Source organism: Lycium barbarum, chromosome 10 (genome assembly GCF_019175385.1).
Source record: "Lycium barbarum isolate Lr01 chromosome 10, ASM1917538v2, whole genome shotgun sequence".
Taxonomy (NCBI): Eukaryota; Viridiplantae; Streptophyta; class Magnoliopsida; order Solanales; family Solanaceae; genus Lycium; species Lycium barbarum.
The window spans coordinates 40,015,580-40,021,764 of NC_083346.1; the positions used below are offsets into that span (position 1 = coordinate 40,015,580).

A 6,185-nucleotide genomic window follows, 5' to 3' on the forward strand; every position below is an offset into this window, starting at 1 on the left:
AAACTATGACATACTCTTCAAAGAAAAGAATATACAGCATACAATATATTATGACTCCAAAAAGTTTCTTTTTTAGAGTCAACAAATCCTACAATATTTTCACAACTTTTTAAGACTCAGAAAGTTTATCCACACTTTACACCTACTGGCCCTATAAATATTTCCTATATAAGCAACTGCCTTGGAAGGGGGACTTCATCAATTCATTCAACAACAAACAAGAAGACTAGCTAATTCAACCAAAAAGCTTTATGGCAACTACTTCCACACAATTCATTCAAGAATTCATGAAGAATTTCCGTTACTCAAGAAGACTACTTCAACAATATCACCCGGAGTCCACCATGGTGCCGCCTTCGGCTCCCGGAATCAGCCACCTCATCAACACATTTGATGCAAATGTTATTATGGTCTTGTCTGTACTTATTTGTTCGTTGATTTGTTTACTTGTCTTGAATTCCATAATAAAGTGTGCATTTAGGTGCTCTACCCTAATATTGACAGACTCAAAGCTAGCGAATACAGGGATAAACAAGAAAGCCTTCAAGACATTCCCAGTTGTAACATACACTACTGAGTTGAAAAAATCCAGGGCTTGACTCTGAGCGTGTCATTTGCTTAGCAGAGTTTCGAGATGGAGAGAAAATTAAGGTTCTGCCTAAGTGCAACCATGGATTCCACGTCAAGTGTATCGATAAATGGCTCAATTCTCACTCTTCTTGCCCTACCTGCAGGCATTGCCTTATTGAGACTTGCCAAAAAATTGTTAAGAACGACAATTCTGTTACTACAACTGCAATTTCATCGGCACCAGTTCAAGAAATCATTGAACCTCTTCAACGTGAAGGTGTGGTATCTAGCGATCATAGTTAATGAGAAAAATTGGAGTAGAATCTAGACCTTAGTTTGGTATGTAGCAGCTCACACGCTTAATTAGAAGCATAGCTTTTAGTTCAATTGTTTCTTCTTCTTTGTTCTTGTTAAAAAGGTTTTAGCTAGGCTAGCATGCTTGAGGCCAACGACAGTTTAGTCTTCTAACGATTCATTAATAATAGTCTTGCAAGTGTATAAATTAAATTTTGATTCTCTTTCTTTATCAAACTCATGTTTTTTCCTGTTAAAAAGAAAAGGCACAATATATCCACGACTCTTAAATTTGTCCGTAAATTTCATTAAGACATTCTAATTATGATATATTTCAATTGAGCCTCTGAATATATGATAAAATATTCATCTTAGACACTTCTGACTCAAAATTAAGAGAAAAAAAATTGCACGTGTTCTCAAGGTACATTAAGTATATAAGTTAACCACTTAAACTATTGCCACTTTATTTAATTATATGTATTAACCTTAATAAGCAACAAAACTTCATGCATGTTCCAATTGATGTTGATGTATATAATTAAAGGAAACATATTTTATGTGATTAAATTATCTATGTAATTGACGCTTGTGAACTTGGATAGAAACTTTTCCAAAATATGAGTTTGAACTGGCTAATTAGAGTACTTTATCATGTGTTAAGGTGATTAACTGAAACAAGCCATAATCTGTATGTGTTGGCATTGGCATTGACACTTGTATGTTTTGATGATTGACAAAGTGAATGAACAAGGAGAATCAAATATGTCTCCTTTAGTTATATACATCAACATCAATTGGAACATGTTCTATATTTAATTACATAAAATATGTCTCCTTTAGTTATATGCATCAGCATCAATTGGAGCATGTTCTATCTCAGAGACAAATGCAAGATAAAGTGAATGAACCAGACACAGATGCAAGATAAGGGCGAATAATGAACCAGGTCTATGGACATGTTCCGTCTCAGACACTGATGAGAGATGAAGTTGAATGAACCAGTTCCAAGAACATGTTCCAACTCAAGTCTTGTTGCAAGTTGGAAATGTGATTTAATCTAAGGACTTGGCGGACATGTTTATAGGATTCTTGCCATAATTATCAGGGAGGAACTTCAGTCTCCTAAGAGGATTATGAAGTTGTATGCAAGCAAGAAGCCTAAGTCAACTCAAACCCTAATACTTCTAATGGGCCTCATCACATAGGGTTTGTGTTTGCCGACTTACTGCGCACCTAAAGCTCTATATATCCAAGTCTTGCCATAAAGAAGATTACATACTCATATAGAGAAAAAATCAAAAATTGAGCAAACACAGTCAATGCAATAATTGAGATTTCTAATTCCTCAAGTGCGGCCTGATACAATGAAGAAGATTGAAGAACTTGTTTCATAGAGTTATGTTTTACAGTCTTCAAGTCTATAATCTTACATTTTGATTGTTTATTGAGTTATACCTTATCACCTTTCCGAGACGAAGTTGTCATAGGTATAAACGTTTGTCAAATTCAGCTTCAAGTTAGGGGCAACTTGAAATAGGCTCATTAGTATAGGGATATTAGTGAGATAGAAATTAGAGTTTAGTTCCTAGGTTACAGAGTTTGTAACTTGAATTTGCAAAGGCTCACAGTTGTAGTGGAGTTTGGGAAAAACCCTATAAAGGTAGAGATCGTGATTTTTTCATCCATTGTGAGCCGAGTGATTTCCACGTAAAAATTATTGTGTCCTTTAGAGCAGGTTCTCTTTAAGAGGCTAACACCTTAAGAGAAGATCATGATGAATGTCGTATCGCCGATCGGACACTGTGAGGGACAATCACCTCGAAGGCCACCACTGTTCAATGGAAAATATTATGGCTGGTGGAAGGTCCACATGGAGGACCACTTGCAAGCAGAAGATTATAAGCTATGGAACAAGGTCATCGAGGGACCACGAGGGGGCTGATGGAACTAATGTGAAGAAGGAGAAAACGAATATGATGAAAGTGACTACAAGATGCTTGAGAAGAATGCAAAGGCCAAGAATTTCTTAATATGTGGACTTGGACCAGATGAGTACAACAGAATCTCTGGATGTACAACTGCCAAATAAATCTGGGATGCCCTGAAGCATGCTCATGAGGGAACCAGTCAAGTAAGGAAGTCCAGAAAGGCTATGCTTGCTACCGACTTTTAAAGTTCTAAAATGAAGCCTAGAGAGACAGTGCTGAGATGTTCACTCGATACACTTCCATCATGAATGAGTTGACATCTCTTGGAAAAACCATCATCACTGAGGACTCGTGAATAAAATCTTGAGGACCTTACCAAGTCTTTCAAGATGAAGGTCACTGCTATAAGGGAAGAAAAGGACATAGAAGTTATGTCTCTAGATGAGCTAGTATGGAATCAAAAGACCTATGAGATGGACATGGAGAATGCAAGAAAACACTGGAAGGTCTATAGCACTCAAGGCCACAGAAAGAGAAACTGAATATGAAATAACCCTGATTACCAGAAACTTCAGGAAGTTCCTTAAAAAGTAAAATCAATATGACAAAAATAACACCTCTGAAAAGGGAAGGAGTGTTGACAAGCCACCGGCTGGAGGATGCTTCAAGTGTGAGAAAACTGATCACATGATTGAAGATTGTTCATTATAGGAATAGCGTAGAAAAGAGAAAGAGCAGATAAAGAAAAGAAGAAGGAGCAGGCTAGTGAAAAGAAGAACAAAGAGACCACAAAAGCTATGGTGCCAGTCGAGACTCTGATGATGACTCTGAAGATGAAGCAGATCACTCTACTCTCATGGTTGTTGATGATTTAGGCTTAGACATTGAGGATGACTCCAAGGTAAGTGTTCTTGATCTTACAGATAAGTTAGGTCTTTTCTCCAAGAAAAAACTTATGACCTTGGTGATCACTTTAATTGATGAATATCAAGACATGAGTGCAATAAGAGTTTACTTATTGATTTAACTAGCTTAAAAGATGAACTCATAAATGTTGAAGCTAGAAAAGACAAAGCTAAAAAAGAAAACTGCTCTTTGAAAGAACATGTAACTCAACTTGGTTCATCTGTCCTGGTACTCCAATCTAAAGTCCTAAAGCTAACTATTAAAACTGGAAAATCTGAGAGAGTAGTGAACAACTTAGGGCTGAATCTGAAATGGAAAGAATAAAAAGGGAGTTGCACTTTGAAAAATAAAAATCCAAATAAATTAGCTCAAAGCTTATTAAAGCAAAATTTGATCTAGAAAGAGCTAGTCGTTGGACCCAGTCCTCCCAATTGCTCTCAAACATCACCAGTCAAACACATAATATAACCACTGGTTTGGGGTTTGAAAGAACTGCAAAAAAAAGAACCAATAGAAGAGGAATTATGTACTCTATGTGATAAGACTGGACATTGCAAAGTCAATTGCCCAGTGAACAAAAACTATAAGGAAAGGAACCTGGAAATTTGCAATAAAAAACTCCAAACCTAGCAAAAAGGTTGGAACAAGTGCATAAAACAGGTTCTCTTGTGTCTTGCCAGAATGGACAATGAAAGAATTGATTCATCCTATTGTTAAGAAAAAAGGATCCAAGTAGGCCTGGGTTCCTAAAACTGACCTCTGGTTGTTTTGCAAATAAAGAGACAGAAAGCAGGCAAAGCTGGTATATGAATAATGCTTGCTCAAGCCATATAACAGGAGTTAACAACAAATTTGTTCACTCTCAGCCTTGGAAGAAGGAAAGAGGCTACTTAAAAGTGAAAAAAGGGGGTATGTTGACAGAGGAACATGTGGTGAAACCCCCGATAAAACTGCTTCACATATGAAGCCTCACAGGATGAAGATTATATTATTGCTACTTCAGAAGTAGCAAAATCAATAAAGCTTAGAAAGAAATATCTATGGAAAAAAGGGTTAGCTTTGGGGATGATTAAGATTACACAAGTTTACTCCAATGACTGGCTAGAATTATTCCAAATAAATTAAAGCATCATTTGAGAAGAAATATTCTACTCAGTCTTGTACATTCAATTGTATGTCTTATACCATGATATATCTCTATCGCATAAATTCTAATGGATGTTGAATGTCACAGTAAATGTCCAGGATGTTGAGATTGCTGATAGTCCATCAAGAATTAAAGCATGTACACTATCATTGTGTTTTAAATGAAATATGCAGACCATGAAACAAGTGCATCCTCTATCAAGTCATTAAGTCCAAATTTAATAAGGGAAAAAGGGAGGGAAGTATGCAAAACATCATTATACTTAAAGAGTCCTCCCCAATGATGACTTTCTTTTGAAACCATGCAACCATCAAGTCAATCACTTCCCAAGACATATACATAGACTAAAATTCCTTGAAACAAGTAACCTATCCACGTCCAATCACCTGTTCCTTTCTCTCTCTCTCTCTCTCTCCCCCCTCTCTACTTAACCATCACTGACCGTTTTTTTCTTTTATCTTCCACCTTATGAAATCTCATATAACCTAGTTTATCCCCTCTTTCAAATTTTCAACACCCACATTCTACTCTCAAATGGATTATCAAGCATCAACCTCTATTACTCCTCAACAACCCCAAACCACTTCTCCAGCCACTCTGAACTCTACCACCGCCATCCCTACCACTGTCACACCAACCCAAACCACCCCAACAATGACCAACCCAACCATCATTGAACCACTCAATACACAAATACCCACTCGTGTCCTACCCACTACTGACCCCCAAAATCAAACTCCTAGGAGAAACAAAGCCAAAGGTGATCACACAGATGAACCTATTTGCTCTGATGACTCTCAATTCAACCCATCCCAAATATCCTTCTCTGACCATTCTGATGTTCTAGAGATGTCGGTGATCTTTTTGAAGTTCAGGGAGAAGAAACTAAAAACTTAGCTTGCAAAATGTCAGAGTTATAAGGAGTGTACTATACAAGCCCTCTTGAATAGGTAACTATTGTTCCAAAAGTTGTAGTAGTAAGTGAGACTGGGGTAGCTCATGTAATAAAATGGAAAAATAAATTGGTGGAGCATATAATAAAGAGGAAGTCATGGAAACCTCACTAATGAAACAGGTTCACCTGCTGGAGTAAATACGACAAAGGATAGGGTAAGCTTTGCCAAGAATGGTGATGGGACTGAGTTAATGGAAGAATCAGTGGAAGTTGTGATGGGAAGCATGGGTGAGGATGATGTAAAAATAATAGAAGTAGCTTAAAATTTTGACCCACAGTTGGTGCCCAGGGAGAATCACCAACTATTGATATCCATGTTCCCATGGTACAAGTTGAGGAACCTGTTCCAATTGTGGATGGGGATACTCCAATTGCATAAGTT

The 6,185-nt window shown here is 37.1% G+C and overlaps 1 pseudogene; it reads left to right on the plus strand.

Annotated features, from left to right (window-relative positions):
* The first annotated feature begins 227 nt into the window (after positions 1–227).
* Positions 228–1,056, plus strand: LOC132615474 (RING-H2 finger protein ATL78-like; annotated as a pseudogene).
* The last annotated feature ends 5,129 nt before the right edge of the window (positions 1,057–6,185 follow it).